The 13737-nt window shown below is 33.2% G+C and overlaps 1 pseudogene; it reads left to right on the top strand.

The window, feature by feature from the left end:
- The window catches only part of LOC149580284 (bidirectional sugar transporter SWEET3b-like), a 29231-nt pseudogene extending 15915 nt beyond the window's left edge, over positions 1-13316 (top strand).
- The last annotated feature ends 421 nt before the right edge of the window (positions 13317-13737 follow it).

Here is a 13737-nt window from a genome sequence, read left to right as displayed (position 1 = left end):
GATCTATCCTAGAGGAAATATTAGGACCTTTCCTAATAAATTATGTAGAAATGAATAATGATTCCTCACTCAGATGTAAATGGAAATCATTCTCTATCTTTCATTTTTCCTCATAAGAAGAAAAAAATCTTATGAATATATTGAAAGATATAAATATTACCCTTACAAGACTATAAGACATACTCATAAGGGATAGATCCAAAACTGGTGAATATAATACGAAGGATGGCTACAATTATATATCTACTATAAAACACCATCCTAAGGTGGAATTAACATGATCCTTGTACTGGGACCCCCTATGTTGTAATGTCCCCTCTTCTTAGTATTACTTTAATTATTCAATAGAGATTATTAAAGTCTATTCTAATGATTTATATCTGGGAATTCCACTATTTCTACACATCCTTAAATATTTCTTCAATCTAGCTTTCTAATCCACTAGGAGGATCCCATGTGTCCTAAGGAATGATCCTTGATTATTTGGTAGTATTCCTTGAAACTACCTTTCAATTTAGATCTAATAATCCCCTATGAAGACCCCCTTTTCCCTTAGAAAAACCCTTGATTAGTTAGCCATCATCTTTGAAGATCATCGTAAGGATCTACAAGATTTGTTTAACAACTATCCTATATTTCCTTCGAATAGACTCATACTACAATTATAAATTAATGCTATAGTTAGAATGTTCTACATTTATTATTATTTCCATTTATTTCTATTATAGATCTTAATTGTTATTATATCCATTTATCTCTACTATATTCTAATTGGAGTCCTTAAGAATCCTCATATAAATCATATAAACTAAATTTAAAATACTATTGTTTCATAATAAGTATGATTATCCTTATACTAAGGTACTTGTACAAATCAAATAACTAAAAATACCATGACCTTTCAATATTTAGACTTACCTTTATATATTTTACTTTCTTATCAATGATGTGGCCTTGATCTCATTGTCCAGCTCACTTTCTATGGAAAATGACATCCTCAATAGGGTGCATAGGCTCACATGAAAATCTTATGTACTAGTTGATCTCTTCTTACCCTGTTCTGACTGGTCACCTTGTGATGGCGTAGTTTGTTGGAAATATTATGATAGGCTAAGTTACTAAGATGGGAGGGATGAATCAATAACCAATAAAAATTAATCCTTAATTAGCAATTAATCCTTCATGTATATTTTGATCTAATTGCATGCATGAGAAACTGAAAACATTAAAGCATGAATAACACTTTTAACACACAATTTGGCAACCTAGAAACCTTCCAAATAGAAAGTAAAATTGGGGTGGGGATAATACCCATAATCTTTAGTACTGCAATACAAATCTGTCCTGTTAAGGCTTACAATGATCACTTTTGATGAGCTACCATATTAGGAGCAATAAGGACTACTAGGTCCACTTGAAAAAGGATTTACAAACATAAAATAAAGTATGCACTTGGTAAAGAGATTTACACAAGACTGTTAGGTCTACCTTGTTAAAAGATTTGACTAATCCACTTGTTAGGATGAAATAGTAGCTAATCTCTGATCTACAACTTGGTTTGCTGAATGAGATTCCTCTGAGTGTAGAAATCACCTTGTTGTGATAGATAAATCTTTGCCGATCCTTATACTATTGTAGCCTTTATAATTCACTCTTCTACTTTTCTTTTCTTGTTTCATTACATTATTCCATCATCTTGTCATATTGGATGTGATACAATACGTTACACATATACCAATCTAATTTATAAATTATAAAGTCAGCCACAATACAAGTTTACACAAAATACACAAAGTCGGCCCAAATGAAGAAACTTGGGTTCTAAAGACTAACTCAGTGAGGTTCTAATACTTAGGATCCATTGTCAATACTCAGCATCATCATGCACTTAGTAGATGTAGAAGCTCAATCCATATTGATCACTTCCAAGTAGTTTTGAACTTAGTTTGCACTTGTCACTTAGTGAATACTGTGAAACTTGGCATATAAACTAAATCACTCAATTCACATTGCATAGCTCGATCAATGCTATCACTATGACCTCGGTATAAACCGAGTCACTTAGTTAACACTGAGTAGCTCGGTTAACACTAGACTCACATCACATCAACTGCAAACTCGATAAGCACTACACAACTCAATTTGCATTGATAAACTCGGCATACACTATGATGCTTAGTTTACACTACTGATCAATAACTTTGTAGTAACTACTTGACACAAACTAAATACTATCTAAAGGACTTAGTAGCAATAGTAGAATTCAATAGCAACTAAAATTCTTGGTTAACACTATTTACTATACAATATGCTTGGTAGATACTTACAATCTAAATAAGTGTATGTCACTAATAACAAACATGACTAAAATTTCAACAATCTCCCCCTTTGGCATTAGTGAAAAAAACACTTATTAGTCAAAACTAAATTCAAAAATGTTTAAGAACACCTTTATTCATGACCTAATGTCTCCAACTTGGTAGAGTATACTATTTTTGAGATTTTTCAAAATCGGTTTTGTAAGAGATGTATTTTTGTACATGAATAATATAGTAATGCTCCCCCATACATAATACACAATATACTTTACATATTTTCACGTCTGATAGATACATTTTCTCCTCTTTTATGTATATCTTTTTTTTCACAAATAAATCTTCTCCCCCTTTATACAATATACATCTTTTCTACAATCTTCAATCTTCTCCCCCTTTTTGACATTAACGCCAAAGATTTATGCTATATATACTATATAGTAATGTCAAAATGTGACAAGAAATCTAAATGTACCTTTAAGATAAGTGCCAAAGTCTTGTCCCAATTTTCTTACAACACCTTGCATTTGTGCAATGCTATCTGCACTTCTATTGATAGTTCTATCATATGATTTGCAATGAGAAGTTGTAATGGATGAGATTTTTAGCATGTGTAATGTGTTTCTATAAAGCATCCATGTTTGGGAGAATCATATTTTGTATATCTATCAATGTAGCTCTTATTCTTGCCTCTTCTCTCAGCAATTCTGCTTGCATATCAATCAGGAATCTGATCTTGGTGTTATGGGTAGAGTTGTAGCTCGAGTCAAGTTGCAACTGCTATGCCCTTGCTTTCAAATCCTCATCAATTTTTAATATTTTATCCTTTATTTCCTTAGTGAAAATTGATATATCACAGAGTTTACCAAATAGCAAAGATACATTGTTGCAAGAGGTCTCCAGTGAGCCTAGAATAGTGGACAATTCTACTTGATGGATGGCAATTTGTTGAGCAATAAGTTCTAAACTTTATTTTCAATTTTTTTCTCAGTTCTTTGCAACAATTTTTCGTGTCCATTCAAATCATTATTGAAATTTTGGACTACCTCTACTAACTGGTTCAAAATTGGTTGAGAAGTTTCAACCTCTATGCTTATAGCCTCTGCTAGAATATTCTTATCATCCTTAATTATCAAGAATTACTTATTCTTCTCTTCTCTAAACCTCTACTGCTTAGCTTTCTTCTAAAGAATTTCTCCAAAAAATTGCATCTGATTAGGATTGAGGTTTGAGATGTCCCAATTAGGAATGACAATCTCCTCATCAAGATCTATGTCTTCTTCCTTCTCTTTCCCTTTACCCAAAAATCTTGTTCTCAGTTGAGGCTTGGTCTCAACTCTCTTTGCACTTATTAATTGCATGCTAGGAATGGAAACAATTGTAGAAGTAGTAGGACTCACTGAAAATGTAAATATTGCACTTATTGTCAAAATATCAATAGTAGAAATACCTATAGTTACCAAAACTGATGTAGAGGGATGTGCTAGTTTCTTAGTAGATGAAGTGCTTGTCACTTCTATCAATGCAGTGCTGAGTTGGATGGGTGCATAAATCAATTGAGTGCTTGTGCCAATTATCTTTGTCACAATCAATCTTGTTGAAGCTTTCTTCTGGCTTGATGATTTCAATGTTTTTCTTGGAGAATGAGGAAGTGAGGCTATGACTGCTGAAGCAATTTTTACTGGGTCATTCTCCTCAGTATCTTGTACATCTTCCTCGGTAGCTTCCTACCTCTATTCTTCTTCCTCATCATCTACATTATCAAAATGTGTAACTTCTTCAGCATCAATTTCTTCATCCTTTTCTGGTTCATCATCATCACCATCATCTTTCTCATTGACACTAACTAAAAAATCACTCGGCTTGTGAAGAAGATAAACCTTCTTCCATATTTTTGTAGAATTCTTCATTGCATACTCAATGTCTTTCAATAGTACAAGACAAACATTGAATCTTAAAGTGAGCTTTTCTTCATTTTTCTTTAGAGATTCCTTTATCTCCTTGTCATCCAAATTTGACATGAGTTTCCTTAGGGTCTTCTTATATATGTCTTTTTCTATCTTCATGGCATTCTCCCATCTTGGCTTTACCTTCTCCATTAGAACATTTGGAATCTATTGAGCAAGCTAGTTCAGGGAGTATTTCCACTTACCCATTTTGGTTTTTAACATATCTTATATTTTCTTTTTCTCTTTGGTAGTCCTGCATACTTTAGTGCCTTGAAATTTGTTGTACCAGATCCTAATTCTAATTCATTCTTTCTTTCTTCAAAAGTAGGTGGAGGCCTCTTGAAGATTACATCTCCTCATTCTTTATCTTCTTTCTTCCTAGATGATCTTTTGGTAAACATAGCAGTTAATGTCTTGGCAGGCTTGGTAATAATTACCTTATCTTTCTTCTTTAGTGGCTCTTCATCCTCTAATTTCTCTTCATCTTTTGCTTCTTCATCTTATCCTTTTCCTTCAGTCAATAGAAGAGTGGTGCTAGTTATTAGTTTGGCAATTCTCTTCTTTCCTTTGTTGACTACCTGAGGGAGTTTAATTTCTAATTCAATCCTAGCCTTTGCCTCACTATAAGTGCCAAAGTATGTAGCTTTAGGGTCAACAGGCTCATTAATCAATGCCTTAGTAATGTCCTTAGTTTCATGTATGTTTACTTCATATCCAAGAGGTTTTACCCATATTATCCTTGGTCTACATGCCTAAATGTATACTTTGTCACTATCAACCATGAAACAAACATCATCTTTGTAGTCTTCAACTAGTTTCTTAGGAATCCTAAATGTGTTATTCATCTTCTCTTTGAATGCATAAAATTAGTTATCCATAATACTTAGTTTTCTCCCATTTCAGCAATATACCCATTAATCTGATAAAGAACAAGTACATATTTCCTCCAAACTATTGTACCTTTTGATGGAAAAAACTTTTGCACATAGAAAAATGAATAGGTCAAAAGTGAACTGAACTTACATGGATTGTTCTTGGAAGTTCTTATACTTTCCACTTTCTTATTGAACTAGTTTATTATCAACTCAGCAAGGACAAGTGATAGGTTATTCTTTACCACCTTGTAAGCCAAGTCCACTGCTTCACATGATACATTGTTTAATCTGCTCAAATTGTATATCTTGTGAGCAATGACATGTATCCCAAACTTGAGTTCCATGTTAGTAACACAGCTAATCTCCATTCCACTTCCATGCCACTTGGCAAGGGTTTTCTTCTCTAGTTCAACCTAACTTAGGATTTTAGTCATTATTACTTTTGTCAACATGAGAAGACTAGTGATCATGTGGATCATTTTCTTAGTTATCAAAATGGGTTGTTCCAACCATAGCTAACCATTGTACACAAAATTGAGAATATATTCTTATCCATTTTACTTGAAATTCATGTGGCATATGCGGAATGTGAGTTAAACCTTTAGTTTCAAGATGTTGGTGCTCGGGTTTTAGCACACCATTAACACATAAATCCTTCGATGATTCATCCATCTCTAGTGTTCCAATGTCTTCAATAGCACATTTTAAATGTGAACAAATATCAATTATTAATAGTATCTTTGGTGGAATTTGTGACTGAGCTCCACTCAGATCTGGGGTTTTTGCAATGGCAGGATTCAACTTAAAGTCTAGTTCCCTCCATTCCATGCCTCAAACTAACATGTCTAAAACTTTCTTTCATTTACTACTAGTGGATGCCATCTTTGCTTGATAGGGTTTGAGAAAATATAAAAATCTTCAATACCAATTCACTCAAATAGCTTGGATGCTTAGAAAATTGCTTTATGCAAATAGCTCTCAAAAATTTGTTGTGAGAAATGACTTTGATTTCACCCTTTTTCATCAAATTTTGTCAAAAATGCTTGGTATGATTGTTCACTTAAATAACAGACTATCGTCTACTATGCTTGCATTGAATGCTTGGTAACCACATAGAACTTAGTTACTCCTAGCCTTGCTTGACAAGGTCTACAACCTGACCTCACTCAATAATAATTAGCATCTTTTACCCACTGATCCCTATGCATCTTGAATGCTGATTTGGATCATTCAACCTACTAGCTAGAACTAATGTGAGATGTTTTTTTTTCAGAATCCTAGTTCCAGTTCTCCTATGAGAGATCAAGTGGAAATGGTGGAGTCACCCAATTCTTGAGTAACATCTTCATTAGTGCTCAGACTTGTATTTTTAGAAGATTTTGGAACCCATTGTTATCTCATCTGCTTTCTGATGTTGTTAGCTTTTGCCTTCTTTTCATCTTTAATTCTTCTAGTATTCATGTAATTCTTGGCAAGATGACCAAGTTCTATACAATTAAAACATCTTCTAGTAGTATCTCTTTTCCTCATATGATTTTTTACACAATTCATTCCAATATGTCCAAATTCTCCACAGTAATGATATTTACACCAAGTGTTATAGTCTTGACCAAATATAGCTTTTACAATTTTCTTTGTTTAGTTCAATATCTTAGTTTTGCATCCTAATGACTTGTGCCCATGCTTCTTACATTTATGACATTTTCCTTCAAATTTAGTTTCCTCTTTGCATTCATTTGCCCTATAGCCATGCCAATTACAATTGTAGCATTTTCCATTGAATTTTGCTTTTCCATTGCTCCAACATTTGTTTGATGTATGACCTATCTTACCACATTGACTGCAAGTAGGTCTTTGCTTCTTTTCAACTCCTTGCTCGGATGATTCACCTTCTTCAGTGTATCCAATTCCTACTTTTCTTTTTTGTTTGTAATGACTTTTCTCATTCAACTTATTCATGTCTACTTGAGATTTCATCATTCTCTTATTGGTTTTCCGTTCAGTGTTTAGATCATTCTACAATCTTTCATTCTCTAATCTTAGATTCATGATTTCTTCATTTACATTGGTGAGCTAATCAATGAAGTTTTTATGCTAAAGGGATAGGTGTTGAATTTCATTGTTCTTTCCTTTTATCTCTTATTTTATCTTTCTTTTCTCTTCCATGACTTCACACAATCTTACTGACTAAATTTCTTGCTCTCTTCTTAGTTTTCTTACTTCTTCTTGAAGAGTATTATTCTTTTCAAGTAGTTCTTTTATTTCTTCAATAGCTTCATCTAAATTTCTTGAATGGGTGTCTTCAATTCTTTCTTCAATGTAGAGTTGATCATTCATCTGGATTACAAGATCTTTTCTTCTTTTCATGGATTAAGAGAGTTGCTATTTTACTTGCTTGAGTTGTCCAATAGCCAATTCCAAATCTAGCTTTTCACTGTCAATAGCCTTGTCAAATCTGAATACCTCCATTGCTTTGGTCTTTTCTTGAGTGGTTAAACTTTTCTCTGAGAACCACAAAGCTCTGATATCAATTTTTGGAAATATTATGACAGGCTAATTTACTGAGAGGGGAGGGGTGAATCAGTAACCAATAAAACTCAATCCTTAATTAGCAATTGATCCTTTGTGTATATTTTGATCTAATTGCATGTATGAGAAACTAAAAACATTAAAGCATACATAAAACTTCTAACACACAATTTGGTTACCTAGAAACCTTCCAAATAAAAAGTAAAATAGGGGTGGGGATAATACCCACAAGCTTTAGTACTAGAGTATAAGGATGGCTTGTTAAGGCTTACAATGCTCACTTCTAATGATTTTCCTTGTTAGGAGAAATAAGGACCTGTTAGGTCCACCTTGCAAAAGGATTTACAAACATATAATGAAGTATACACTCAGTAAAGAGATTTACACAAGACTATTAGGTCTACATTATTAAAGGATTTAACCAATCCACCTATCAGGATGAAACAGTAGTTAATCTCTGATCTACAACTTGGTCTGCTGAATGAGATTCCTCTAGGTGTAGAAATCACCTTACTGTGATAGATAAATCTTTGTTACTCCTTATACTACTATAGCCTTTGTAATTCGCTATGTTGCTTTCCTCTGCTTGTTTCATTACATTATTCCATCATCTCATCATATTGGATGTGATATAATACATTACATATATACCAATCCAATTTACAAATTAAAAATTCGGCCACAATACAAGTTTACACAAAATACACAAAGTCAGCCCAAATGAAGAAACTCAGGTTTTAAAGACTAGCTCTATGAGGTTCTGATACTCAGCATCCACTATCAATGCTCGACATAATCATGCACTTGGTAGACATAGAATCTTGGTCCATACTAATCACTTCCAAGTAGTCTTGAACTTGGTCAACACTGGTGACTCAGTCAATACTGTGAAACTCAACATTTAAACTAAATCACTCAATTCACGCTACATAGCTCGGTATAAACTAAGTCACTTGGTTAACATTGAGTAGCTTGTTAGCACTAGACTTACATCACATCAACTACCAACTCAGTAAGCACTATACAACTCAGTTTGCACTAATAAACTCAACATACAATGTGATGCTTGGTTTACACTACTAATCAATAACTTTGTAGTAACTGCTTGACGTAAACTAAATACTATCCAAAGGACTCGGTAGCAAATGTAGAACTCGATAGCAACTGAAATGCTTGGTTAACACTGTTAATTTTATAATATGCTTGGTAGATACTTACAATCTAAATAATTATATGTCACTAATAGGAAACATGACTAAAATGTCAACAGTGGCTATAGTGTATGTGGAATACCACCCTTTGGAGGTATCGATTGGTTGGTGTAGCCTTATTAATAATATAGTTTTTATATATATTTGGTAAATAAAGTATTTATATGTTGAAAATTAATACATCATTACTCATAAGATTTAGTGTCAAAACAATTAATAGATTTCTCTAATATATTATTATTATCTACCATTTTATCTAATCTCTTATATTTATTAATTTACACATAATTTATATCTTATGTATGTTTTATTTAATATTTTAATTAATTAATTTAAATATCAAAAGTAGAGTATATATTTAAAACAGATTGTATTGTTTATACATAAATTTGGCTCAGAACATATGCCTACCAAAAGTTGGGGCCTTCTCATGGTTGGCCATTCAAAAAAGAAGCTTGACAACAGATATAATAAGAAGGATTAGTTTTGATGGCCCACCTAGTTATCTCCTATGTAACTCCTCTGAGGAAGATGTAGATTACATCCTTCTTAACAACCCTTATGCATCAAAATTTTGTTACTAGCTCTATAGAAAATTAAATTTCAAGGTTGTTTTTCCTAATACGATCTTGTCCCTCATGCTCTCTTGGCCAAAGTTGTATTCAAGAAGAATTTACCATGGCTTGTGGATAATTTTAAGGATTTTAGAAATGCGTAATACAAATCCAGAAACTCCAAAGTATTCTTGCATGTAAAAACCTATCATAGAGAAGAAAGAGTCAAGAAGAGGCAAGAGTTTGCTCTGAAAATATGCAAATTGTATTCTCAAAAATGAAAAAGATGTAAGATAATTACAAAAGGTCAATCCTTATAGAAGGAGATCAAAACCCCAAAAAAGGGTAACCTAAAAGGAAAAATTCATTTAATAATTACTAATTAATTATTAAATGTGAATGAAAAAGTGCATAATGGAGAAATCTTAAGAAGGGAGTAAAGGTAATTTAATAAATGATATTAAATTAACGCTTTACTCTAACATCCCCCCTTAAGATGAGCAACAATGTAGCTGTAAACAATGTAGAAAGAGCAAGGAAACTACAATGCAATGTGGAGAGAAAACTTGGGTCCCAAAAACAAGGCCTCATGAGGTACCCAATCACAATCAAATCTCTATGAAATAGAGAAATAGAGAAATAGAGAAAACCTAGTGGGAAAAACCCTACTCCAAAAAGAGATAGAAAAGGATGCATAAATCAAACATCTCAAGAGAATCTCTAAAGACCATAAGTACAATGAAAGCCTCCATAAGCCCCCTAGAATGGAAAAACTCCTGTATCGATGAACATACCAATGTGGCTCCAATCTAAAGGAAAAAAGGCAACAAACAAGGATGATAAAACCCATGTATGTAAGGTAAAACTAGAAGTCCTATTTGATGCTCAAAGGAGAAAGCATGAGAATACTAAAATGCAATCTCCAATGGAGGTGGGATAACAGTTGTGTTGAATCTGTCATCTGAGAGGAGATGTGTGTCCTTTGATATATCCTCAACAACTGCAATTGGTGGCTCAATAACTATAGCTACAATAGTAGGCAATGCTAAAGAGTGATCCTATGTAAGAGATAAAATTTGAATACGAGGTGGAGGTGTAGAAGTCACAACACTGGTCTATAAGTTCAAGCAACCTCACTTCACCTCAGTAGACTCTTTTGTAAAAAGAGAGTGAGTCTCTGATAGTAGAGATAGTGGACCAAAATGTGAGAATGAATATAGACAAGAAGCATGATCAACAGTCCCTATGACAATAATATTGCATGTCTCATTATCTTTGATATGCACTGAATCTTGTGAACACTCAATTTTCTTCCTTGTCCCACTATGTGTAATCTGATAAATAGAGAGAAGGTTAGAGGACAAAGATGAAGCACAAAGTACATCATGAAATGTACCATCATCAATGCCAATATAACCTTTTACCACATATAGTCATAATAGTGTTGTTTCCCATGAAAATGTGTGCAGTGGGAGAAGCGTCAAAAGAAGAGAACAAATCCTAAAAAGATGCCATATTGTGTGAAGCACCTAAATCTAGTAGCCATCTAGAAAAATAAGGAATAGTAGTTTCACATAGTGCATGAACCTTTCATGTATCTTTATCGACAGACTGAAGTGATGATGATGATGAAGATCTATGAGAAGTCAATGTTGCTCTTCTGAAGGAGAGCTATCAAATCTAAAACATGCTTGGCATAGCCATCTAACTTCTTCTCATAGAAATGTGAATCATCATGATTAAGATTATTACAATAAGTCCACTTCAGTCCTTCTAACTTTGATTTATTTCCCTTAGGAGGAGGTGGCCTTGATGAGATGTGAATGCTAGAATCAATCTAAGAATCTATAGAATGAGCTTTCTGAGTCTTCTCCTTCATCCCTGAAGATGGCCAAGTTGCCAATGCATAAGTTTGTGATCTTGTAAGAGAATCCAACTAAGAGAGCTTATCTTTCTTTCGATTCAAATGATCACAAAAAATGACAAAGGATGGCATAGAAAATCTATTACCCAAAGCATCTTTCACTAGTACATTATAGGTCAATTTTGACCAAGCCCTTAATGGGCTTTTTGAATTATTATTATTTTGTTTTTTATGTCTGCATTCGTCAAAATTTGACCAAATTAGAGTTTAACAATTTGATCAAAATTTTGACCAAATTGAATTCATAATGAAGAAAATAAAATCAAGATTCATTATTTCTTATTTTGTGGTATTTTTTTTTGTCAATGGTTTATGTGCACGCAAGAGGTATTTTATGGCTATTTGAATTCCTTGGGAGCTATTTCATGGCAATTTGACTTTCTCACTTACGTGATGTTAAATGCCTCAAAAAGGATACTATGTCAAATTGTTTTGATATGGTGGTGTTGTGTTATGCTTAAAAAGAAATTTACCTACCAATTTACTCTTTCCAAGTAGGCTACGAAGATCTTTGTCTCGCCTAGTAGTCTATGTACATTCCTATCATCCATATCCACATTGATGCATATTATTTTTCACAATAAATTCAAAATGACAAAAATAAAAGGGAGAAACATGATAGAAAATCATTCCAACCTCATTTATTCGGTTGTGCATGGAAGGAAATAAGAGCTACTAATTTTTATGTTCTTGCAGTCCTATGTATAGCTATAGAATGAGGAACACACACATAATTAGGGGGAGGCATGAAATGACTACTCCACGCAAATACTTTTTGTATCTTTCTTTTATAAAAATTCATGATTAGGGTTCCCCTAATTCCAAATTTTAGATCAAGTGCAGGCTCCAAAAACTTTGCAAAAAATAGAGGCTTGACCATGTTGCATCCCACATTTTTTATCATGACACAACAAAGGATGCTGCCCTAATTTATGACCACACTTCATCATAGTAGGGAAACATCCTCTTCTATGTTGATCAGGTAGTCCATGTACTATGTCACATGTTTGGGCCTATTGGCATCAGTGCTAGCAAATTCCTCATCATTACCTTTGTCTAGATTTTTGAAATTACAATATTGGGAGGAAATGGAGTGTTTGAATGCTTGTCAAAATTGTCTCTATCAAATCTAGCTTTGAATTGAATTCTAGCCTTAATGAACTCTCCCAGTGTAATTTTCCTAAAACATAAGGTGAGGTTGATCTTTTTTGGAAAGGTTTACATTTGTGAATGTGATGAGAGAGAAATCAGTGGGGAAATACTCATGCACCCCATATGTGATTTCTCTCTTTAATTATTTAATTTATACTTGGCATGGAACGTCTATTGTAAGTAAAGGGTGGGAAAACATTCTTGTTTCCACTATCAATGGCACTGGCATTATTCTTGAATGATTTTCAATTTGCACATACTAAGCCTTTTCTCCTCCCAAGGACAAGGTATGCACTATTTTCCCTTCAATTATTACAAGGATATCACTATAGTTGATTCTATGTATTTCTCATATGCCAAAATTTATTTTGTGCCACTTTTAGCTTAAAGTAGGGAGGATGGTTATAGTTGTTGTAATGATGTTCACAATAATGGCAATGGTGTCTACTTTTGGTCTTCATGAGCATAAGACTTGAAAGTTCTTAGTGGGTATTGTGGGATCATTGCAACCATTGCACTCTTTGGTTCTCCACTTCTCACTATGGTATGTAAACTAACTATTTTACCTTTTTTTTACTTGTTTTACATACTAGATGTGTTTAAGCTTCAATTATATTATTTTTTGTTTTGATGTTTAAGCCTTAGCATTTATTGTTTTGATATATTGTAGAAGGTGGTGATTAAAAAAAAAATGTGGAATTCATGCCATTCCACTTATCATTCTTTGGCTTCCTCACCAGTACTTTGTAGATGACCTACAACGTCCTAAGCAAAAACTTCTTAATTGTTGTAATACCACATTATTAGTCCATTGATTTCTCATAGTTTAAAAAGAGATTCCTTTCCTTGGTGTATTTCCAATTTGAACATTTTTGTGCTTGCAGACTCTTAGTGTTATAGGTTGCATATTTGGAATCATGTACCAAAAGAAATGGATATGGTAGCCAAATGGTTGTATCATTCCTAGGTAAAATTTTCATAATTGGTTTGTATTCTTTATTCAATTCAGATGCCTATTGATGGGAAACTTCTTCTTAGTTTCTTATTATATATCTAGTTTGAATGTAGTTCTCATGAATCCATTTTATTTTCAATAGTTTAGGCCAATTTCATAAAAATGAACTTTTGATCAATGATAAGTAAATGGGTTCCCTCTTAATTTGATGTATGATAGATATATTTTGACAGGTACTGGGATTTTGAATTGGAACCTGATAGATAGATGGAG

This window comes from Cupressus sempervirens, chromosome 1 (assembly GCF_028749045.1).
Source record: "Cupressus sempervirens isolate cs-2001-9-10 chromosome 1, ASM2874904v1, whole genome shotgun sequence".
Classification (NCBI taxonomy): Eukaryota; Viridiplantae; Streptophyta; class Pinopsida; order Cupressales; family Cupressaceae; genus Cupressus; species Cupressus sempervirens.
Note: the sequence above shows the minus strand (reverse complement) of the source record. Positions and strands in the feature narration are given on the sequence as shown.